Genomic DNA, 26,046 nt, shown 5'->3' on the forward strand with positions numbered 1-26,046 from the left:
AATCCTTCTCTCAGTCTCACCAAGCTCGATCTGCTCCCTCTCTCACTCTGACTGAGCTCCATCCGCTCCCTCTCTCACTCTGACTGTGCTCAATCTGGTCCCTCACTCACTGTTACTGAGCTCGATCTGCTCCCTGTCTCACTTTGACTGTGCTCGATCCCCTCCCTCTCTCACTCTGACTGTGCTCGATCCGCTATCTCTCCCAGTCTGACTGAGCTCGATCCACTCCCTGTCTCCCTCTGACTGAGCTCAGTCTGCTCCCTGTCACACTGTGTGTGATCTTGATCTGCTCCCTCTCCCACTCTGATGCACTCTGACTGAGCTCAATCTGCTCCCTCTCTCACTCTGACTGAGCTCGATCCGCTCCCTTTCTCACTCTGACTGATCTCGATCCACTCCCTCTCCCTCTCAGACTGAGCTCAATCCACTCCCTCTCTCACTGACTGAGCTCGATCCACTCCCTTTTTCACTCTGACTGAGCTCGATCCGCTCCCTCTCTCACTCTAACTGAGCTCGATTCACTCCCTGTCTCCCTCTGACTGAGCTCAGTCTGCTCCCTGTCACACTGTGTGTGATCTCAATCCGTTCCCTCTCCCACTCTGACGCACTCTGACTGATCTCGATCCACTCCGTCTCTCCCTATGACTGAGCTTGATCCGATCCCTTGCTCAATCTGACTGATCTCGATCTGCTTCTTTCTCCCACTCTGATTAAGCTCGATCCGCTCCCTGTCCCACTGAGAGAGAGCTCGTTCCACTCCTTCTCTCACGCTGACTGAGCTCGATCTGCTTCCTCTCTCACTCTGATTGTGCCTGGTCCACTCCCTGTCTCACTCTGACTGAGCTCGATCTGCTTCCTCTCTCACTCTGACTGAGCTCGATCCGCTCCCTCTCCCACACTAACTGAGCTCGCTCCGCACCCCCCTCACTCTGAATGATCTCGATCCACTCCATCACTGACTCTGACTGATCTCGATCCACTCCTTCACTCACTCTGACCAAGCTCGATCAGCTGCCTCTCTCACTCCGACTGATTTCGATCCGCTCCCTCACCCAGTCTAGCTGAGCTTGATCAGCTCCCTCTCTCATTCTGATTGATCTCAATCCACTTGCTCTCCCACTCCGACTGAGCTTGATCCGCTCCCTCTCTCACTCTGACTGAGCTCGATCCACTCCCTTTCTCACTCTGACTGATCTCGACCTGCTTCCTCTCTCACTCTGACTGAGCTCAATCTGCTCCCTCTCTCACTCTGACTGAGCTCGATCCACTCCCTATCTTAGTCTGACTGAGCTCGATCCGCTCCTTCTCTCACTCTGACTGTGCTCAATCTGCTCCCTCTCTCACTCTGACTGAGTCTGATCCGATCCCTGCCTCACTCTGACTTAGCTCGATCCGCTCCCACTCCCAGTCTAGCTGAGTCTGATCCAATCCCTGTCTCACTCTGACCGAGCTCAATCCTATCCCTCTCTTCATCTGACTGAGCTCAATCCAGACCCTCTCTTCCTCTGACTGAGCTCGATCCGATCCTTCTCTCACACTGCCTGATCTCGATCCACTCCCTCTCCCTCTCAGACTGAGCTCAATCCACTCCCTCTCTCACTGACTGAGCTCGATCTGCTCCCTTTTTCACTCTGACTGAGCTCGATCCGCTCCCTCTCTCACTCCGACTGAGCTCGATTCACTCCCTGTCTCCCTCTGACTGAGCTCAGTCTGCTCCCTGTCACACTGTGAGTGATCTCGATCCGTTCCCTCTCCCACTCTGACGCACTCTGACTGATCTCGATCCACTCCGTCTCTCCCTATGACTGAGCTTGATCCGATCCCTTGCTCAATCTGACTGATCTCGATCTGCTTCCTTCTCCCACTCTGATTAAGCTCGATCCGCTCCCTGTCCCACTGAGACAGAGCTCGATCCACTCCTTCTCTCACTCTGACTGAGCTTGATCCAGTCCCTCTCCAAATCTGACTGAGCTTGATCTGCTCCCTCTCTCACTCTGACTGAGCTCGATCTGCTCCCTCTCTCACTCCGACTGAGCTTGATCCACTCCCTCTCTCACTCTGACTGATCTCAATCCACTTGCTGTCCCACTCCGACTGAGCTCAATCCAATCCCTCTCGAACACTGATGAGCTCGATCCGCTCCCTCTCTCACTCTGACTGATCTCAATCCACTTGCTCTCCCACTCTGACTGAGCTCAATCCGATCCCTCTCTCACACTGATGAGCTCGATCCGCTCTCTCTCTCCCTCTGACTGAGCTTGATCCACTCCCTCTCTCACTCTGACTGAGCTCGATCCGATGCCTCTCTCAATCTAGCTGAGCTCGATCTGCTTCCTCTCTCACTTTGACTGAGCTGGGTCCACTCCCTGTCTCACCCTGACTGAGCTCGATCCACTCCCTGTCTCACTCTGACTGAGCTCGATCCACTCCCTGTCTCACTCTGACTGAGCTCGATCCACTCCCTCTCCCACACTAACTGAACTCGCTCCGCACCCTCTCTCACTCTGAATGATCTCAATCCACTCCATCACTGACTCTGACTGATCTCGATCCACTCCTTCCCTCACTCTGACCAAGCTCGATCAGCTCCCTCTCTCACTCTGACTGAGCTTGATCCAACACTATACTTCTCGCATTGCGACTGAGCCCAATTTGCGACTGTCCCTTTCCCAATTTGACTGAGCTTGATCTGCTACCTCACCCAGTCTAGCTCAGCTTGGTCCACTCCCTCTCTCACTCTGATTGATCTCAATCCACTTGCTCTCCCACTCTGACTGAGCTCGATCCGATCCCTCTCTCACACTGATGAGCTCGATCCGCTCCCTCTCTCACTCTGACTGTGCTCGATCCGCTATCTCTCCCAGACTGACTGAGCTCGATCCGCTCCCTGTCTCCCTCTGACTGAGCTCAGTCTGCTCCCTGTCACACTGTGTGTGATCTTTATCTGCTCCCTCTCCCACTCTGATGCACTCTGACTGAGCTCGATCCACTCCATTTCTCACTCTGATCTCGATCTGCTTCCTCTCTCACTCTGACGGAGCTCAATCTGCTACCTCTCCCACTCTGACTGAGCTCGATCCACTCCCTATCTCACTCTGACTGATCTCGATCTGCTCCCTCTCCCACTCTGATGCATTCTGACTGAGCTCGATCCGCTCCCTTTCTCACTCTGACTGATCTCGATCTGCTTCCTCTCTCACTCTGACTGAGCTCAATCTGCTACCTCTCCCACTCTGACTGAGTTCGATCCACTCCCTATCTCACTCTGACTGAGCTTGATCTGTGACCTCTCCCACTCTGACTAAGCTTGATCCAGTTCCTGTCTCACTCTGATCTCGATCTGCTTCCTCTCTCACTCTGACGGAGCTCAATCTGCTACCTCTCCCACTCTGACTGAGCTCGATCCACTCCCTATCTCACTCTGACTGATCTCGATCTGCTCCCTCTCCCACTCTGATGCACTCTGACTGAGCTCGATCCGCTCCCTTTCTCACTCTGACTGATCTCGATCTGCTTCCTCTCTCACTCTGACTGAGCTCAATCTGCTACCTCTCCCACTCTGACTGAGTTCGATCCACTCCCTATCTCACTCTGACTGAGCTTGATCTGTGACCTCTCCCACTCTGACTAAGCTTGATCCAGTTCCTGTCTCACTCTGATCTCGATCTGCTTCCTCTCTCACTCTGACGGAGCTCAATCTGCTACCTCTCCCACTCTGACTGAGCTCGATCCACTCCCTATCTCACTCTGACTGATCTCGATCTGCTTCCTCTCTCACTCTGACTGAGCTCAATCTGCTACCTCGCCCACTCTGACTGAGTTCGATCCACTCCCTATCTCACTCTGACTGAGCTTGATCTGTGACCTCTCCCACTCTGACTAAGCTTGATCCAGTTCCTGTCTCACTCTGACTGAGCTCGATCCGCTCCCTCTCTCACGCTGACTGAGCTCGATCCACTCCCTTTCACACTCTGACTGATCTCGACCTGCTTCCTCTCTCACTCTGACTGAGCTCAATCCACTCACTCTCCCACACTAACTGAGCTCGCTCCGCACCCTCTCTCACTCTGAATGATCTCGATCCACTCTGTCACTGACTCTAACTGATCTCGATCCACTCCCTCTTCCACTGAGACTGAGCTCGATCCAATCCTTCTCTCAGTCTCACCAAGCTCGATCTGCTCCCTCTCTCACTCTGACTGAGCTCCATCCGCTCCCTCTCTCACTCTGACTGTGCTCAGTCTGGTCCCTCACTCACTGTTACTGAGCTCGATCTGTTCCCTGTCTCACTTTGACTGTGCTCGATCCCCTCCCTCTCTCACTCTGACTGTGCTCGATCCGCTATCTCTCCCAGTCTGACTGAGCTCGATCCACTCCCTGTCTCCCTCTGACTGAGCTCAGTCTGCTCCCTGTCACACTGTGTGTGATCTTGATCTGCTCCCTCTCCCACTCTGATGCACTCTGACTGAGCTCAATCTGCTCCCTCTCTCACTGACTGAGCTCGATCCGCTCCCTTTCTCACTCTGACTGATCTCGATCTGCTTCCTCTCTCACTCTGACTGAGCTCAATCTGCTACCTCTCCCACTCTGACTGAGCTCGATCCACTCCCTATCTCACTCTGACTGAGCTTGATCTGTGACCTCTCCCACTCTGACTAAGCTTGATCCAGTTCCTGTCACACTCTGACTGAGCTCGATCCTCTCCCTGTCCTTCTCCCACGCTGATTAAGCTCTATTCGCTCCCTGTCTCACTTTGACTGAGCTCGATCCACTCCTTCTCTCACTCTGACTGAGCTCGATCCGATGCCTCTCTCACTCTAACTGAGCTCGATCTGCTCCCTCTCTCACTCTGACTGAGTTCGATCCAATCCCTCTCTCACTCTGACTGAGCTCAATATGCTGCCTTCTCTCACTCTGACTGATCTCGATCCGCTCCCTCACCCAGTCTAGCTGACCTTGATCCACTCCCTTTCTCACTCTGATTGATCTCAATCCACTTGCTCTCCCACTCCGACTGAGCTTGATCCAGTTCCTGTCTCACTCTGACTGAGCTCGATCCGCTCACTCTCTCACGCTGACTGAGCTCGATCCACTCCCTTTCACACTCTGACTGATCTGGACCTGCTTCCTCTCTCACTCTGACTGAGCTCAATCTGCTACCTCTCCCACTCTGACTGAGCTCGATCCACTCCCTCTCTCATTCTGATTGAGCTCGATCTGCTCCCTCTTTCACTCTGACTGAGCTCGATCCACTCCCTCTCTCACTCTGACTGAGCTCGATCCGATGCCTCTCTCACTGTAACTGAGCTCGATCTGCTCCCTCTCTCATTCTCATTGAGCTCAGTCCACTCCCTGTCTCACTCTGACTGAGCTCGATCCGCTCCCTGTCTCACTCTGACTGAGCTCGATCCGCTCCTATCATACTCTCACTCTGTTCTCGATCCACTCCCTTTCCCACACTAACTGAGCTCGCTCCGCACCCTCTCTCACTCTGAATGATCTCGATCCACTCCATCACTGACTCTGACTGATCTCGATCCACTCCTTCTCTCACTCTGACCAAGCTCGATCAGCTCCCTCTCTCACTCTGACTGAACTCGATCCGCGCCCTCTCTTCCTCTGACTGAGTTCGATCCAATCCCTCTCTCACTCTGACTGAGCTCAATATGCTGCCTCTCTCACTCTGACTGATCTCGATCCGCTCCCTGTCTCCCTCTGACTGAGCTCAGTCTGCTCCCTGTCACACTGTGTGTGATCTTGATCTGCTCCCTCTCCCACTCTGATGCACTCTGACTGAGCTCAATCTGCTCCCTCTCTCACTGACTGAGCTCGATCCGCTCCCTTTCTCACTCTGACTGATCTCGATCTGCTTCCTCTCTCACTCTGACTGAGCTCAATCTGCTACCTCTCCCACTCTGACTGAGCTCGATCCACTCCCTATCTCACTCTGACTGAGCTTGATCTGTGACCTCTCCCACTCTGACTAAGCTTGATCCAGTTCCTGTCACACTCTGACTGAGCTCGATCCTTTCCCTGTCCTTCTCCCACGCTGATTAAGCTCTATTCGCTCCCTGTCTCACTTTGACTGAGCGCGATCTGCTCCCTCTCTCACGCTGACTGAGCTGAATCCACTCCCTTTCTCGCTCTGACTGAGCTCGATCCACTCCCTTTCACACTCTGACTGAGCTTAATCTGCTACCTCTCTCACTCTGACTGAGCTCAATCTGCTACCTCTCCCACACTGACTGAGCTCGATCCACTCCCTCTCTCACTCTGACTGAGCTCGATCCGATGCCTCTCTCACTCTAACTGAGCTCGATCTGCTCCCTCTCTCACTCTGACTGAGTTCGATCCAATCCCTCTCTCACTCTGACTGAGCTCAATATGCTGCCTTCTCTCACTCTGACTGATCTCGATCCGCTCCCTCACCCAGTCTAGCTGACCTTGATCCACTCCCTTTCTCACTCTGATTGATCTCAATCCACTTGCTCTCCCACTCCGACTGAGCTTGATCTGCTCCCTCTCTCACTCTGACTGAGCTCGAACCACTCCCTGTCTCACTCTGACTGATCTCGATCCGCTCCCTGTCTCACTCTGACTGAGCTCGATCCGCTCCTATAATACTCTCACTCTGACTGAGCTCAATCCACTCCCTCTCCCACACTAACTGAGCTCGCTCCACACCCTCTCTCACTCTGAATGATCTCGATCCACTCCGTCACTGACTCTAACTGATCTCGATCCACTCCCTCTCCCACTGAGACTGAGCTTGATCCAATCCTTCTCTCAGTCTGACCAAGCTCGATCAGCTCCCTCTCTCACTCTGACTGAGCTCCATCCGCTCCCTCTCTCACTCTGACTGTGCTCAATCTGCTCCCTCACTCACTGTTACTGAGCTCGATCTGCTCCCTGTCTCACTTTGACTGAGCACGATCCACTCCCTTTCTCACTCTGACTGAGCTCGATCCCCTCCCTCTCTCACTCTGACTGTGCTCAATCCGCTATCTCTCCCAGTCTGACTGAGCTCGATCCGCTCCCTGTCTCCCTCTGACTGAGCTCAGTCTGCTCCCTGTCACACTGTGTGTGATCTTTATCTGCTCCCTCTCCTACTCTGATGCACTCTGACTGAGCTCGATCCGCTCCCTTTCTCACTCTGATCTCGATCTGCTTCCTCTCTCACTCTGACTGAGCTCAATCTGCTACCTCTCCCACTCTGACTGAGCTCGATCCACTCCCTATCTCACTCTGACTGTTCTCGATCTGCTTATCTCTCACTCTGACTGAGCTCAATCTGCTACCTCTCCCACTCTGACTGAGTTCGATCCACTCCCTATCTCACTCTGACTGAGCTTGATCTGTGACCTCTCCCACTCTGACTAAGCTTGATCCAGTTCCTGTCTCACTCTGACTGAGCTCGATCCGCTCCCTCTCTCATGCTGACTGAGCTCGATTCACTCCCTTTCACACTCTGACTGATCTCGACCTGCTTCCTCTCTCACTCTGACTGAGCTCAATCCACTCCCTCTCCCACACTAACTGAGCTCTCTCCGCACCCTCTCTCACTCTGAATGATCTCGATCCACTCTGTCACTGACTCTAACTGATCTCGATCCACTCCCTCTTCCACTGAGACTGAGCTCGATCCAATCCTTCTCTCAGTCTCACCAAGCTCGATCTGCTCCCTCTCTCACTCTGACTGAGCTCCATCCGCTCCCTCTCTCACTCTGACTGTGCTCAATCTGGTCCCTCACTCACTGTTACTGAGCTCGATCTGCTCCCTGTCTCACTTTGACTGTGCTCGATCCCCTCCCTCTCTCACTCTGACTGTGCTCGATCCGCTATCTCTCCCAGTCTGACTGAGCTCGATCCAGTCCCTGTCTCCCTCTGACTGAGCTCAGTCTGCTCCCTGTCACACTGTGTGTGATCTTGATCTGCTCCCTCTCCCACTCTGATGCACTCTGACTGAGCTCAATCTGCTCCCTCTCTCACTGACTGAGCTCGATCCACTCCCTCTCTCACTCTGACTGAGCTCGATCCGATGCCTCTCTCACTCTAACTGAGCTCGATCTGCTCCCTCTCTCACTCTGACTGAGTTCGATCCAATCCCTCTCTCACTCTGACTGAGCTCAATATGCTGCCTTCTCTCACTCTGACTGATCTCGATCCGCTCCCTCACCCAGTCTAGCTGACCTTGATCCACTCCCTTTCTCACTCTGATTGATCTCAATCCACTTCCTCTCCCACTCCGACTGAGCTTGATCCAGTTCCTGTCTCACTCTGACTGAGCTCGATCCGCTCACTCTCTCACGCTGACTGAGCTCGATCCACTGCCTTTCACACTCTGACTGATCTGGACCTGCTTCCTCTCTCACTCTGACTGAGCTCAATCTGCAACCTCTCCCACTCTGACTGAGCTCGATCCACTCCCTCTCTCATTCTGATTGAGCTCGATCTGCTCCCTCTTTCACTCTGACTGAGCTCGATCCACTCCCTCTCTCACTCTGACTGACCTCGATCCGATGCCTCTCTCACTCTAACTGAGCTCGATCTGCTCCCTCTCTCACTCTGATTGAGCTCAGTCCACTCCCTGTCTCACTCTGACTGAGCTCGATCCGCTCCCTGTCTCACTCTGACTGAGCTCGATCCGCTCCTATCATACTCTCACTCAGTTCTTGATCCACTCCCTTTCCCACACGAACTGAGCTCGCTCCGCACCCTCTCTCACTCTGAATGATCTCGATCCACTCCATCACTGACTCTGACTGATCTCGATCCACTCCTTCTCTCACTCTGACCAAGCTCGATCACCTCCCTCTCTCACTCTGACTGAACTCGATCCGCTCCCTCTCTTCCTCTGACTGAGTTCGATCCAATCCCTCTCCCACTCTGACTGAGCTCAATATGCTGCCTCTCTCACTCTGACTGATCTCGATCCGCTCCCTCGCCCAGTCTAGCTGACCTTGATCCACTCCCTTTCTCACTCTGATTGATCTCAATCCACTTGCTCTCCCACTCCGACTGAGCTTGATCTGCTCCCTCTCTCACTCTGACTGAGCTCGAACCACTCCCTGTCTCACTCTGGACTGATCTCGATCCGCTCCCTGTCTCACTCTGACTGAGCTCGATCCGCTCCTCTAATACTCTCACTCTGACTGAGCTCAATCCACTCCCTCTCCCACACTAACTGAGCTCGCTCCGCACCCTCTCTCACTCTGAACGATCTCGATCCACTCCGTCACTGACTCTAACTGATCTCGATCCACTCCCTCTCCCACTCAGACTGAGCTTGATCCAATCCTTCTCTCAGTCTGACCAAGCTCGATCAGCTCCCTCTCTCACTCTGACTGAGCTCCATCCGCTCCCTCTCTCACTCTGACTGTGCTCAATCTGCTCCCTCACTCACTGTTACTGAGCTCGATCTGCTCCCTGTCTCACTTTGACTGAGCACGATCCACTCCCTTTCTCACTCTGACTGAGCTCGATCCCCTCCCTCTCTCACTCTGACTGTGCTCGATCCGCTATCTCTCCCAGTCTGACTGAGCTCGATCCGCTCCCTGTCTCCCTCTGACTGAGCTCAGTCTGCTCCCTGTCACACTGTGTGTGATCTTTATCTGCTCCCACTCCCACTCTGATGCACTCTGACTGAGCTCAATCCGCTCCCTTTCTCACTCTGATCTCGATCTGCTTCCTCTCTCACTCTGACGGAGCTCAATCTGCTACCTCTCCCACTCTGACTGAGCTCGATCCACTCCCTATCTCACTCTGACTGATCTCGATCTGCTTCCTCTCTCACTCTGACTGAGCTCAATCTGCAACCTCTCCCACTCTGACTGAGTTCGATCCACTCCCTATCTCACTCTGACTGAGCTTGATCTGTGACCTCTCCCACTCTGACTAAGCTTGATCCAGTTCCTGTCACATTCTGACTGAGCTCGATCTGCTCCCTCTCTCACTCTGACTGAGTCCGATCCGAAGCCTCTCTCACTCTAACTGAGCTCGATCCGCTCCCTCTCTCACTCCGACTGAGCTCGATTCACTCCCTGTCTCACTCTGACTGAGCTCGATCCACTCCCTTTCTCACTCTGACTGATCTCGACCTGCTTCCTCTGTCACTCTGACTGAGCTCGATCTGCTCCCTGTCTCCCTCTGACTGAGCTCAGTCTGCTCCTTGTCACACTGTGTGTGATCTTGATCCGCTCCCTCTCCCACTCTGACGCAGTCTGACTGAGCTCAATCCGCTCCCTCTCTCTCTCTGACTGAGCTCGATCCACTCCCTTTCTCACTCTGACTGATCTCGATCTGCTTCCTCTCTCACTCTGACTGAGCTCAATGTGCTACCTCTCCCACTCTGACTGAGTTCGATCCACTCCCTATCTCACTCTGACTGAGTTTGATCTGTGACCTCTCCCACTCTGACTAAGCTTGATCCAGTTCCTGTCTCACTCTGACTGAGCTCGATCCGCTCCCTCTCTCACGCTGACTCAGCTTGATCCACTCCCTTTCACACTCTGACTGATCTCGACCTGCTTCCTCTCTCACTCTGACTGAGCTCAATCTGCTACCTCTCCCACTCTGACTGAGCTCGATCCACTCCCTCTCTCACTCTGACTGAGCTCGATCCGATGCCTCTCTCACTCTAACTGAGCTCGATCTGCTCCCTCTCTCACTCTGATTGAGCTCAGTCCACTCCCTGTCTCACTCTGACTGAGCTCGATCCGCTCCCTGTCTCACTCTGACTGAGCTCGATCCGCTCCTATCATACTCTCACTCTGTTCTCGATCCACTCCCTCTCCCACACTAACTGAGCTCGCTCCGCACCCTCTCTCACTCTGAATGATCTCGATCCACTCCATCACTGACTCTGACTGATCTCGATCCACTCCTTCTGTCACTCTGACCAAGCTCGATCAGCTCCCTCTCTCACTCTGACTGAACTCGATCCGCTCCCTCTCTTCCTCTGACTGAGTTCGATCCATTCCCTATCTCACTCTGACTGAGCTTGATCTGTGACCTCTCCCACTCTGACTAAGCTTGATCCAGTTCCTGTCTCACTCTGACTGAGCTCGATCCGCTCCCTCTCTCACTCTGACTGAGCTCGATCCGCTCCCTTTCACACTCTGACTGATCTCGACCTGCTTCCTCTCTCACTCTGACTGAGCTCAATCCGCTCCTATAATACTCTCGCTCTGACTGAGCTCAATCCACACCCTCTCCCACACTAACTGAGCTCGCTCCGCACCCTCTCTCACTCTGAATGATCTCGATCCACTCCGTCACTGACTCTAACTGAGCTCGATCCACTCCCTCTCCCACTGAGACAGAGCTCGATCCAATATCTCTCCCAGACTGACTGAGCTCGATCCGCTCCCTGTCTCCCTCTGACTGAGCTCAGTCTGCTCCCTGTCACACTGTGTGTGATCTTTATCTGCTCCCTCTCCCACTCTGACTGAGCTCGATCCACTCCCTTTCTCACTCTGATCTCGATCTGCTTCCTATCTCACTCTGACTGAGCTCAATCTGCTACCTCTCCCACTCTGACTGAGCTCGATCCACTCCCTATCTCACTCTGACTGATCTCGATCTGCTTCCTCTCTCACTCTGACTGAGCTCAATCTGCTGCCTCTCCCACTCTGACTGAGTTCGATCCACTCCCTGTCTCACTCTGACTGAGCATGATCTGCGACCTCTCCCACTCTGACTAAACTTGATCCAGTTCGTGTTACATTCTGACTGAGCTCGATCCGCTCCCTCTCTCACTCTGACTGAGTCCGATCTGAAGCCTCTCTCACTCTAACTGAGCTTGATCCGCTCCCTCTCTCACTCCGACTGAGCTCGATTCACTCCCTGTCTCACTCTGACTGAGCTCGATTCACTCCCTTTCTCACTCTGACTGATCTCGACCTGCTTCCTCTGTCACTCTGACTGAGCTCGATCTGCTCCCTGTCTCCCTCTGACTGAGCTCAGTCTGCTCCCTGTCACACTGTGTGTGATCTTGATCCACTCCCTCTCCCACTCTGACGCAGTCTGACTGATCTCGATCTGCTTCCTCTCTCACTCTGACTGAGCTCAATCTGCTACCTCTCCCACTCTGACTGAGTTCGATCCACTCCCTATCTCACTCTGACTGAGCTTGATCTGTGACCTCTCCAACTCTGACTGAGCTTGATCCAGTTCCTGTCTCACTCTGACTGAGCTCGATCCGCTCACTCTCTCACGCTGACTGAGCTCGATCCACTCCCTTTCACACTCTGACTGATCTGGACCTGCTTCCTCTCTCACTCTGACTGAGCTCGATCTGCTCCCTCTCTCACTCTGATTGAGCTCAGTCCACTCCCTGTCTCACTCTGACTGAGCTCGATCCGCTCCCTGTCTCACTCTGACTGAGCTCTATCCGCTCCTATCATACTCTCACACTGTTCTCGATCCACTCCCTTTCCCACACTAACTGAGCTCGCTCCGCACCCTCTCTCACTCTGAATGATCTCGATCCACTCCATCACTGACTCTGACTGATCTCGATCCACTCCTTCTCTCACTCTGACTGAGCTCGATCAGCTCCCTCTCTCACTCTGAACTCGATCCGCTCCCTCTCTCACTCTGACTGAGTTCGATCCAATCCCTCTCTCACTCTGACTGAGCTCAATTTGGTGCCTCTCTCACTCTGACTGATCTCGATCCGCTCCCTCACCCAGTCTAGCTGACCTTGATCCACTCCCTTTCTCACTCTGATTGATCTCAATCCACTTGCTCTCCCACTCCGACTGAGCTTGATCTGCTCCCTCTCTCACTCTGACTGAGCTCGAACCACTCCCTGTCTCACTCTGACTGATCTCGATCCGCTCCCTGTCTCACTCTGACTGAGCTCGATCCGCTCCTATAATACTCTCACTCTGACTGAGCTCAATCCACTCCCTCTCCCACACTAACTGAGCTCGCTCCGCACCCTCTCTCACTCTGAATGATCTCGATCCACTCTGTCACTGACTCTAACTGATCTCGATCCACTCCCTCTTCCACTGAGACTGAGCTCGATCCAATCCTTCTCTCAGTCTCACCAAGCTCGATCTGCTCCCTCTCTCACTCTGACTGAGCTCCATCCGCTCCCTCTCTCACTCTGACTGTGCTCAATCTGGTCCCTCACTCACTGTTACTGAGCTCGATCTGCTCCCTGTCTCACTTTGACTGTGCTCGATCCCCTCCCTCTCTCACTCTGACTGTGCTCGATCCGCTATCTCTCCCAGTCTGACTGAGCTCGATCCACTCCCTGTCTCCCTCTGACTGAGCTCAGTCTGCTCCCTGTCACACTGTGTGTGATCTTGATCTGCTCCCTCTCCCACTCTGATGCACTCTGACTGAGCTCAACCTGCTCCCTCTCTCACTCTGACTGAGCTCGATCCGCTCCCTTTCTCACTCTGACTGATCTCGATCTGCTTCCTCTCTCACTCTGACTGAGCTCAATCTGCTACCTCTCCCACTCTGACTGAGCTCGATCCACTCCCTATCTCACTCTGACTGAGCTTGATCTGTGACCTCTCCCACTCTGACTAAGCTTGATCCAGTTCCTGTCACACTCTGACTGAGCTCGATCCTCTCCCTGTCCTTCTCCCACGCTGATTAAGCTCTATTCGCTCCCTGTCTCACTTTGACTGAGCGCGATCTACTTCCTCTCTCACTCTGACTGAGCTCAATCTGCTCCCTCTGCCACTCTGACTGAGCTCGATCCACTCCCTTTCTCGCTCTGACTGATCTCGATCTGCTTCATCTCTCACTCTGACTGAGCTCGATCCGTTCCCTCTCTCACTTTGACTGAGCTTGATCTGCTCCCTGTCCTTCTCCCAATCTGATTAAGCTCGATCTGCTCCCTGTCTCACTTTGACTGAGCTCGATTCACTCCCTGTATCACTCTGGCTGAGCTTGATCCACTCCCTCCCTCACCCTGACTGAGCTCGATCCGCTGCTTTCCTTCTCCCACTCTGACTGACCTCGATCCTCTCATTTTCTGCTCTGACTGAGCTTGGTCCGATCCTTTCCCTCTTCCAGCCCGCCTGAGTTTGATATGCTTTTCCTGTGCTCTGACTGTGCTTGGTCTGTGTTCTCTTTGCCCCCAGTCTCACTCTGATCCTCTCCCGCCTCTTCTCCAACTCTTAGGATTCTCCAAGTGTATCCTTGTTGGGATAGGTGTTGACCCGTTAAATTTTTCAAGGAAGGTCTCTGAGGTTTTCCTCAGTAACTTCTTAGTTTCCACATCCAGTCATCTGAAGCAGATCACTTGATCCTCTCAAACTCTCTGCACGTTTGTGCTTGCTTGAAGGTAACTTCATTGATGCATATTGTGTTTTTAGCCATCTCTTAACCTGCATATATCTGCTTACAAAGTGTGATGTAAACACCGTGTGCTTTGCCTCTTAACCTGCTTTGACAGCAACTTCCAGCAATGACTGTTTTGTGGTTTGTGGGATGATGAGGAAGCAGTATTAAGTGATATTAGGGAGAATGACATGCAGTTTTTGGAAACTTTATACTCATGCACTGTATACTAGGAGATTTATGGCGGATTTGTGGAGGACATATTAAGAAATTTATGATAGGTTGTGGAAGTTGATGAGAAGAGGTTGTGGAGGAATTAGTATAAAAATTAGAGGCTGTGGAGGGAGTGTTAGTGGATTTAAGGCATGATGTGGAGGTGCTGGTATTGGACTGTAGTGGACAAAGTCAGAGGTCACATGACACCAGGTTATCGTTCAACAGGTTTATTTGAAATCACAGGTTTTCAGAACGTAGGCCCTTTGTCAGGTTCACCCGATGAAGGAGAAGTGCTCCAAAAGCTTGTGATTTCAAATAAACCTGTTGGACTATGACCTGGGGTTGTGTAACTTCTGAGATTTAAGGTATGTTGTGGTGGGACTATTAAGAGATTTGTAGTGGGGTGTGGAGAGAGTACAAGGAGATTGACAAGAGGTGCGGAGGAAGTATTTGGAAACTTATGGAAGCTTGTTGATGAGCTAAAGGAGTTTTGTGGTGCTTGTGGATGGGTTTTTTGAAGATTTATGGGAGTTTGCGCAGGAGAATTAGGATACCAGACAACCCTGGAAATTATAGACCAGTGAGCCTTACTTCAGTTGTTGGTAAAGTGTTGGAAAAGATTATAAGAGATAGGATTTATAATCATCCAGAAAAGAATAATTTGAGTAGGGATAGTCAGCACGGTTTGGTGAAGGGTAGGTCGTGCCTCACAAACCTTATTGAGTTCTTTGAGAAGGTGACCAAACAGGTAGATGAGAGTAAACCGGTTGATGTGGTGTATATGGATTTCAGCAAGGCGTTCGATAAGGTTCCCCACAGTAGGCTATTGTACAAAATGCGGAGGAATGGGATTGTGGGAGATATAGCAGTTTGGATCAGAGATTGGCTTGCTGAAAGAAGACAGAGGGTGGTAGTTGATGGGAAATGTTCATCCTGGAGACCAGTTACTAGTGGTGTACCGCAAGGGTCGGTGTTGGGTCAGTGCTGTTTGTCATTTTTATAAACGACTTGGATGAGGGCATAGAAGGATTGGTTAGTAAATTTGCAGACGACACTAAGGTCGGTGGAGTTGTGGATAGTGACGAAGGATGTTGTAGGTTACAGAGAAACATAGATAAGCTGCAGAGGTGGGCTGAGAGGTGGCAAATGGAGTTTAATGCAGACAAGTGTGAGGTGATGCACTTTGGTAGGAGTAACCGGAATGCAAAGTACTGGGCTAATGGTAAGATTCTTGGTAGTGTAGATGAGCAGAGAGATCTCGGTGTCCATGTACACAGATCCTTGAAAGTTGCCACCCAGGTTGACAGGGTTGTTAAGAAGGCATACAGTGTTTTAGCTTTTATTAATAGAGGGATCAAGTTCCGGAACCAAGAGGTTATGGTGAAGCTGTACAAAACTCTGGTGCGGCCGCACTTGGAGTATTGCGTATAGTTCTGGTTGCCGCATTATAGGAAGGATGTGGAAGCGTTGGAAAGGGTGCAGAGGAGATTTACTAGAATGTTGCCTGGTATGGAGGGAAGGTCTTACGAGGAGAGGCTGAGGGGCTTGAGGCTGTTTTCATTAGAGAGAAGGTTGAGAGGTGACTTAATTGAGACATATAAGATAATCAGAGGGTTAGATAGGGTGGATAGGGAGAGCCTTTTTCCTAGGATGGTGACGGCGAGCACAAGGGGGCATAGCTTTAAATTGAGGGGTGAAAGATATAGGACTGATGTCAGAGGTAGCTTCTTTACTCAGAGAGTAGCAAGGGAATGGAACGCTTTGCCTGCAGCGGTAGTAGATTCGCCAACTTTAAGTACATTTAAGTCGTCATTGGACAAGCATATGGACGTACATGGAATAGTGTAGGTTAAATGGGCTTCAGATTGGTATGACAGGTCTGCACAACATCGAGGGCTGAAGGGCCTGTACTGTGCTGTAATGTTCTATGTTCTATATTTATAGGAATTTATGGAGTGAGTATTGGGAGATTGAAAAGAGGTTGTGGAGGGCAAATTAATTAATTTGCTGGAATTTGTTGAGGCAGTATATGGAGATTTGTGTACATGTTTGCGGTGGGAGTATGAGGAAATTTATAGCAGAACGTGGAAGGGGTATTATTGAAATTTACACGACTCTTAATTCTTCTCGACTGTCAGGTCAAACTCCCACTTATCGAGGGAAGATTGGGATGAGAGGCTGTTTAAGAATTGAGGCTGAAGTGTGCACCCTGGAGAGGTTAGAAATGTGATACTGGATTAGAAGTTGGTGAAGGTCAGCAGGTGATTGATGAGGCTTGAAATGAGTGGGATGAAGGTCAGAGCCATGAATGGGGGTATCGAGGAACGAGAGGATGAGTTCTGGGGTGGAAGAGGGCATAAGATGTGGGTGTGGGTCAAAGAATTTGACTTTATTGTGTTGTGTGCAGCAGACACTTTGTGGCAGTTGATGAGGGTGAGATTAGCAGAGGAAATGGTAGTGGACGGGGGAATGGGAGGAAATTACTTTAGGGACTTAATGGAGTGGAGGGAACAGGAATTCATTGACAAAATCTGGGAACAGAGGACCTGGAATGGAATCTAGGATTGGGAAGCATGATTTATTTAAAAATATTCAGCTTTGAACATCATCAACGTTTCATTCCCATGCTGTCAGGAAAGTGGTAGTGAGTTATTGATGTTTGATCTGCTGTTAGGAAAGTAATTCCAGAAGATAATGTGTAGAGTTTGTGGCAGAGGGTTCATATTTCAAATGGATATAGATAAATTACAGAGAGCATATGGTGATTTATGTAGAGGAAGGGTGAGTTGCAGGAGTCATTGATGAGTAATGAATTCATTAAGGTGATATATGGATGCAACTGGGGCAAGGGTGAAGGTGAGGAGAAGGATGTAAGTATGAAAGTGTGCTGATGGAGGTATACAAGTGCATCATGATGGGGTACACTTGTGTTGCAAGGGATATTTTTGCACTGAAGTGTTTTTCGGTGAATTACAAAGTATATAGAGTAAGTGAGTGTATTCCAGGGAAGTAAGTGTGAGTTAGCATGGGATAGTGGCAAGTTACAGGACATGAGGGCAAGTTAGGGGTGATACAGGTGAGTTAAGGGTGAATTACATGGAACATTGGTGCATTAGGTCAGTGTATGTGTGAATTACAGGGTATATGATTGAGTTCTGGTTGTTATGGGGAAATATGGTTGATTTACGGAGGGAACATAGATAAGTGACGGGGGACAAAAGTAAGTAATGATGATGTACAGGTGTCTTCTGGGCAGATGCAGGTGTGTTGTGGGGGCAGGGGGAGATATAGGTGAGTTACAGTTAAATATGGATGATATGGCTATTTTAGGTTTACACCGACAAGGTGATGGGAGGGTAAGTTGGTTCATTTGGAGCTCCACTCTGCTTGCCAGTTCCCTTTCCTTTTCTTTCATTTCTCTTCTTCACTCTCCTCTCTGTAGTAATTATATACCCCCCCAACTCCCTGCCCTATTAACTATCTACATATGGAGTCGGTTCATGACCAGGGCCGTGTGGTGGGAGCTGAACGCACTGGTCGTGTCCTGCCGCGATGATGGATCGAGTGTGGGCTGGACCGACAGCAAAAGTAAGGATGTATGGTGGCAGCAGTCGGTGGACGTGAGAGCAGGTCGGTGAGATGGCAGCAGTCAGTGGGGAGAGTGAGGCGGCGAGGGGACAGCAGTCGGTGGGGAGAGTGGGGCGGCAAGGGGGTAGCAGTCGGTTGGGGAGACCGGGGCGGCGAGGGGGCAGCAGTCGGTGGGGAGAGTGTCTCGGGAAGAAGGGTCTAGAGAAGAGTGGGAAGAAGGGTTTAGGCCTGAAAAGTCAGCCTTCCTGCTTCTCTGATGCTGTTTGGTCTGCTGTGTTCATCCAGCTCTAGAGCTTGTTATCTCAGATTCTCCAGCATCTGCAGTTACTTCTATCTCTGTAATAAGTTACAGATGGATTGGGCAAGTTGGGGGGGATATGGATGAGTCAAAGGGTCTATGGGTAAGTTATGGGGAAAATGCATGGTTTATGGAGATATGGGTGATTTACAGCGGGATTTACATGTGCACAAACGCATAAATCTATGGGGTGAATTTGCATTTGCAGATACATTCTATTTTGTTCAAAAAGCACGTAATTTGTAGACAATCAATGTAGCATTTTATAAATTCCTACTTTGGAAATAAAATTAGTCTGACTCTAAGTTGATATACACAGCCAGATTCTAAACATCTAAAATGCATTGTCAGACCTCTGGTATACTAGGGGAACTAATAAATCCTTAAGTTATCTCGGAGCAGTGACTTGAAAGAAATTTAGGAATTTGCATATTAATTCTTTCTCACAGATTAAAGATTTAACAGCCATCTTTGGTTTATTCAACACTGCATCAGTTCTATGAGCCTTTGATCTTTTGCTCATAAATTCTGTGTCCGATGCCAGCTCTCTCACATGCATCTGAAGGAGTGAGACTCCGAAAGCTGTGTCTTCAAATAAACTTTTTGGACTATAACCTGGTGTTGTGTCATTTTCCAGCTAGTCCATCTCAGTCCAACTCTGGCACCTCCACATGTTGGAGAACTATGATGTTGAATTGGAGAGATTTGGGTTAGTTAACTGTGGGGATGGGTGAATCACCATCAAGCATTGGCACTCCAGTTTAATGACTATTTGAATGAGATCTTGTGTACCGACCTGACCTTTCTTCAGCTTGGTATATGAAAATAGACATAGAAACTGTATTTAGGAGAGTATTGATAGAACATAGAACATGACAGCACATTACAGGCCCTTTGGCCCTCGATGATGCACTGAACTGTGAAACCAAACTGAAGCCCATCTAACCTACACTATTCCATTATCATCCATATGTTTATCCAATGACCATTTAAATGCCCTTAAACTTGGCAAGTCTACTATTGTTGCAGGCAGGGCATTCCACGCCCTTACTACTCTCTGAGTAAAGAACCTACCTCTGACATCTGTCCTACACCTATCACACCTCAATTTAGAGCGATGTCCCATTGTGCTAGCCATCTCCATCTGAGGAAAAAGGCTCTCATTGTACACCCTATCTAATCCTCTGATCATCTTGTATGTCTCTATTAGGTCACCTCTTAATCTTCTTCTCTCTAATGAAAACAGCCTCAAGTGCCTCAGCCTTTCCTCATAAGACCTTCCCTCCATACCAGGCAACATACTGGTAAATCTCCTCTGCACCCTTTCCAATGCTTCCACATCCTTCCTATAATGCGGCAACCAGAACTATACGCAATACTCCAAGTGTGGCCGCACCAGAGTTTTGTACAGCTGCAGCATGACCTCATGGCTCCGAAACTCAATCCCTCTACCAATAAAACCTAACACACTGTATGCCTTCTTAACAACCCTATCAACCTGGGTGGTAACTTACAGGGATCTATGTACATGGACACCAAGATCTCTCTGCTCATCTACACTACAAAGAATCTTACCATTAGCCCAGTCCTCTGTATTCCTGTTACTCCTTACAAAGTGAATCACCTCACACTTTTCTGCATTAAACTCCATTTGCCACCTCTCAGCCCATCTCTGCAGCTTATCTATGTCACTCTGTAACCTGCAACATCCTTCCCCACTATCCACAACTCCACCAACTTTAGTGTCATCTGCAAATTTGCCAACCCATCCTTCTATGCCCTCATCCAGGTCATTTATAAAAATGACAAACAGCAGTGGCCCCAAAACAGATCCTTGCGGTACACCGCTCGTAACTGAACTCCAGGATGAACATTTCCCATCAACCACTGCCCTCTGTCTTCTACCGACTAGCCAAGTATTGATCCAAACTGCTAAATCACCCTCAATCCGTTTTTTATGCAATAGCCTACCGTGGGGAACTTTATCAAATGCTTTACTAAAATCCATATCCACCACATCAACCGCTTTACCCTCATCCACCTGTTTGGTCACCTTCTCAAAGAACTGAATAAGGTTTGTCAGGCACGGCCTACCCTCACAAAACCGTGTTGATTATCCCTAATCAAATTATTCCTTTCCAGATGATTATAAATCCTATCTCTTATTATCCTTTCCAACACATTACCCACAACCGAAGTAAGGCTCACTGGTCTGTAATTACCAGGATTGTCCCTCCTCCCCTTCTTGAACAAGGGGACAACATTTGCTATCCTCCAGTCTTCTGGTGCTATTTCTGAACATAATGATGACATAAAGATCAAAGCCAAAGGCTCTGCAATCTCCTCCCTAGCTTCCCAGAGAATCCTAGGATACATCCCATCTGGCCCAGGGAATTATCTATTTTCACACCTTCCAGAATTGCTAACACCTCCTCCTTGTGAACCTCAATCCCGTCTAGTCTAATAGCCTGTATCTCAGTTTACTCGACAACATTGCCTTTTTCCTGTGTAAATACTGATGGTAAATATTCATTGGCATTTCTCCTATCTCTTCGGACTCCATGCACAACTTCCCACTACTGTCCTTGACTGGCCGTAATCTTACTCTAGTCATTCTTTTGTTCCTGACACACCTATAAAGAGTTTTAGGGTTTTTCTTGATCCTACCTGCCAAAGACTTCTTATGTCCTCTCCTGGCTCTTCTTAGCTCTCTGTTTAGGTCCTTCCTGACTAACTTGTAATTCTCAAGTGCCCTAACTGAGCCTTCACGCCTCATCTTTACAGAAGTCTCCCTCCTCCTCTTGACAAGTGTTTCAACTTCTTTAGTAAACCAGGGTTCCCTCCATTGACCACCTCCTCCCTGCCTGACAGGCACATGCTTATCAAGAACACACATTAGCTGTTCCTTTAACAAGTTATTAAGTTTCCCTTTAGAGGTTTGGTCTGTTTTTATTTGACTTAATTTTGTTCCAGTGAAGTATGAGATGCTACGGAATATATGAAGAGACATAGATAGAGACTGTGGTTCTTGGGATGGGGGTCATGTTTGTAATTTGTAAGTGTAGAGATAGGTATTAGTTTTATTCTTTACAACAGGTAACAGTGTGGAATGTTGCAGGTGGTGGTGCTTTCATGCATCTTATGCCCTTGTCTTTTCAGGTGGTAGTGATTGTGGGCTTGGGAAGTGGTGCCAAAGGGGGCTCAGTAATTTGCTGCAGTGCATCTTGTTGATAGTACACACTGCTGCTACTGCGCATTAGTGGCAGAAGTAGTGAATATTGAAAATAGTGGACAGACTGTCAGTGAAGTCGACTCCTTTGCCTTGGATATTTAAAAAAAAATCAGAAGTCACATGATACCAGCTTATAGTCCCACAGGTTTACTTGAAATCACAAGCTTTCTAAGTGCAGCTCCTTTGTCAGGTGGTCACATGACAAAGGGGCAGCGCTATGAAAGCTTGTTATAAGCTGGTGTTGTGTGACTTCTGACTTTGTCCTCCCCAGTTTAACACGGGCACCTCCATATCATGGCTACCATTGACATCTTTCAAAGACTCATCCATGGTACTTTGGCATCATTGAAAGGGCGAGCATTTATTGCCCAGCCCAAATTACCCTACAGTGCTAAAATAAAGAACTGTGGATGCTGAAGATCTGAAGCAAAAACAGAAAATGGTGGAGAAATTCAGTAGCTCTGGCAACATCTGTGGAGTAAAAGCAGAGTTAAAACCTTTTCCTAGCTACTATCAGTTCTGAAAAAGGAGCACTGAACTCGAAACATCATCTCCGCTTTCTTGCCACAGATGCTGCTAGACCTACTAAATTTCTCTCGCAATTTCTGTTTTTCTTACCTGAAGATGATGTGTGTGAGTTTCCTTCTTGAACTGCTACAATCCTTGAGGTTTAGGGGCATCCACAGCACTGTTAGAGAGGAGGATCCAGGGTAGTGAAGAAACAGCAATATGCTTCTGAGTCAGGATGGGGATAGGTGCTTGCAAGTGTTGGTGTTCCCATGTATCTGATGATATATGTTGCTAGATGGTAGTGTTTGTGGGTTTGAAAGTGCTGTGTAAGGTAAGGACGTTTGGAGAGGATTTGCAGTGTATCCTGATCATATGGGGACTGGCTGGTGAAAGTATTCACTGACATCTTTAACCTCTCCTTGCTATAATCTGAAATCTCCACCTACTTCACACTGTTACCTGTTGTGAAGAATAAAACTAATGCCTATCTCTACACTTACAAATTACAAACATGACCCCCATCCCAAGAACCACAGTTTCTATCTGTGTCTCTTCATATATTCCATAGCATCGTATACTTCACCAGAACAAAATTAAATCAAATAAAAACAGATCAAACCTTTAAAGGGAAACTTAATGACTTCCATTTAAATGTCATTCAGGGAATGATAATGCAGGTCTAGTTCTCCAAAGTGTCCAGTGGTCATGGAAGACCTCAAACACACAGATGAAAACCACACGTACCTGCCAAGGGACACAGGAATAGCTATGGAAGAGGCAGGCTGTTAGGCCATTCGATACCCCCTCCCTATCCCACTGACTGCACCTCTTGAAGACCAGAGGGCCAGACCAGAAGAAGACAAATTCTAAGTCCACCATCATCCTAGCACCAAGGAAAACACATGCAATGTGCCTCAACAACTACTGCCCAATGGCTCTGACCTCCATAATCATAAAGTGCTTCGACATGTTAGTCATGGCCCACATGAGCTCGATCCCGCCAGCCTGCCTCGATCCCCTGCAATTTGCCTCCTGGTGAAACAGGTCAACAGCAGATGTCTTTTCCACGACCATGCACTAATCCCTGGAACATCTGGATAATAAGGATACCTAAGTCAAGTTCTTACTTATCAACTACAGCCAAGCTTTCAACTATGGATAAGCATATGGACGTACATGGAATAGTGTAGGTTAGATGGGCTCGAGATCGGTATGACAGGTCGGCACAACATCGAGGGCCGAAGGGCCTGTACTGTGCTGTAATGTTCTATGTTCTATAATCCCAACTAAACTAATCTCAAAGCTCTGAGACCTAAATCTCGGCTCCACCCTCTGCTACTGGATACTCAGCATCCTGACTGTCAGCCCGCGATCAGTGATGGTAGACCACAGAACCTCTTCCGGTCAATCCTCAACACTGGTGAATTGATCTGTCATCAGGGGTATAAAAGAAGAGGGCAGTTGGACAAAGACAGGTGAACTAACTGCCATCTGGCAGAATTAATAGCTCCTGGCTTTCAAGAGAAAATCTCTGGCTCGCACAGATTCCTATAAGTCGTAGACAAAGCACCATCTAAATATCAAAGATATCAACAGCATAACAAGTTAATATTCCTGACAGAAGAATCAATGGAGGAGGTGTTCCTGACAGAACAGTTGAAGGAGAAGGCACAAAACATTCCGGAAGTCGTGCAATATGGTTGTAATTTCGAGAGACTAAATTCATCTTTTATTTTGCATAGGTGAGACTTGTATTTATTAGAAACTTGTTTTATTATGGAATAGTTAGTAGTTAAGTGTTTATTCAATTTGTTAATAGTTCACTGTTAGATAAATAAATTGTTATTTGTTGATTGTAAAGTGAGTGTCAGGGATTTATTTAATTTAACCACTAGAAGTTGATAAAAGACAGGTTACACCCCTTTCTATACTCCTTTTACAGATTATAGGGCAAGGTACGCCCCCTCTAGGAGTTTCGGTTTTAGTTCATGAGTGGGGTTAACCTCCGCTTTATAACATTCCTCAGGAGGCTTAGGAAATTCAGCATGCCCATAAGGACACTCACCAACTTTGACAGATGCCTCATAGAAAGCATTCTATCTGAGTGCATAATGGCTTGTAATGGCAGCTGCTCTGCCCTGGACCGTAAGAAACTACAGAAAGTTATGTGCACAGCCCAGACCATCATAAAAGGGAACCTCCCATCTATGGACTCCATTACACCACTTGGTGCCACATAAAGGCTGTCAACATCATCAAAGACCTTTCCTGGTAATATTCTCTTCCAACCTCTTCTGTCAGGCAGAAGATACAGAAGCTTGAACACAGACACCAACAGGTACAAGAACAGCTTCTTCCCTGCTATTAGACTGCTGAATAGACCTCTCTAATTTTCACTTTAATGTTGTTTCTGCTTTTGTGCACCTCCTGTGCAGCTGTAACTTTGTATGCCACACGCTGTCTAAATTCTCTTTGATCTGTATGCCCTTGAATGTTATGACCAGCCAGTACTGGTCCCAAAACAAAGCTTTTCACTGTACTTAGCTACATGTGACAACAACAAACAATATCAGATGGTGCATAATGCTGTGTCAGTGGTGCAGGGAATAAAAAGTGAAGGTTGTGGATTTGGTCCCAACCAAGTAGGCTGCTTTGTACTGGGTGGTGTCAAGATTTTGACCGTTGGAGATTTTGGAGTTGCACCCATCTAAGCAAGAGGCAAATATTCCATCTCGTTCAAGGTTTGTGCTTTGATAGTGGACAGGCATTGGGGCATCTGGAGATGACGGAAACGCTGCAAGATTCCTAGCCACTGACCTGTTTTTGTAGCTACTGTATTTATGTAGCAAGTCTAATGGTAACTCCCTGGGTGTTGGTAGTGGGAGAATTCAGTGATGATAACAATAATGCATGTCAAGAGGTGGCAATTTGATTGCCTTTTATTGAATATGGTCATTGCCTGAGATTTGTGCAGAGCAAATGTGACTTGTCACTTGTTAGTCCAAGCCTGGATATTGTCCAGATTTTGTTGCATTTGAACATGGACTGCTTTAGCATGAGAAGTTGCAAATGGTACTCAATGTTGGATAGTGATCGGCGAACATCCTCATTTCTGACATTACGAAGGAGGGATGAATGATGAAGGAGTTGAAAATATTTGGGCCCAGGACACAGCCCTGAGGAACTCCTACAGAGATGTGCCGGAGCTGAGATGACTGACCTCCAATAACCAAACAGAAAAACACGCAATGGAGCAAGTGAGAGGTTAAAGGAAATATGATTCTTTCAAAACATTACTGACCTGCCCGACAGAGAAAATAATGATTTTTTGAGAACATAAGATCAAATCACTACTTTCAGATTTATTTAGAGATAAAATCACAGTGCTGACGACCAGCGTGACACATATAATCTGATTGTCTCATGTACCCTGGTTATGAGTGATTAGATAGTGAACCAGTTCATCATTTGTTTTGTGAATTGTTGAATTTAATCCGTATTAATTGAGCTTTGAATCATTTAAATCTTCATCATTTTTAGATACAGAGGCCTACCAATCCAAACAAGGAATTTCCCTTTTTCACACTCATTTTAACAAATAATTTACTTCGAGAATTTCAGACCTGATAAGCTCACCCTTGCCCCATCCAACTCACTTTCTATTGATTGATGTTTATCCAGGTGTCCCTATCAACAGAACTCAGTCCTGAGTCATTTCTAGTCTTGTCCTCTTGACAAGGTTTGACTTAATTGATTTAATCCATACTGTGTAAAAGTGACAGCTTCCCAAATATTCATTGAAAGCTGGCCTCCTAATCTCAGTCACATCATTCAGGGGTTATTCCTTCACCTCAGTTGTCCACACATTACAACATGAAACACCGCTTTTCTATCA

This window comes from Stegostoma tigrinum, chromosome 35, assembly GCF_030684315.1.
Source record: "Stegostoma tigrinum isolate sSteTig4 chromosome 35, sSteTig4.hap1, whole genome shotgun sequence".
Classification (NCBI taxonomy): Eukaryota; Metazoa; Chordata; class Chondrichthyes; order Orectolobiformes; family Stegostomatidae; genus Stegostoma; species Stegostoma tigrinum.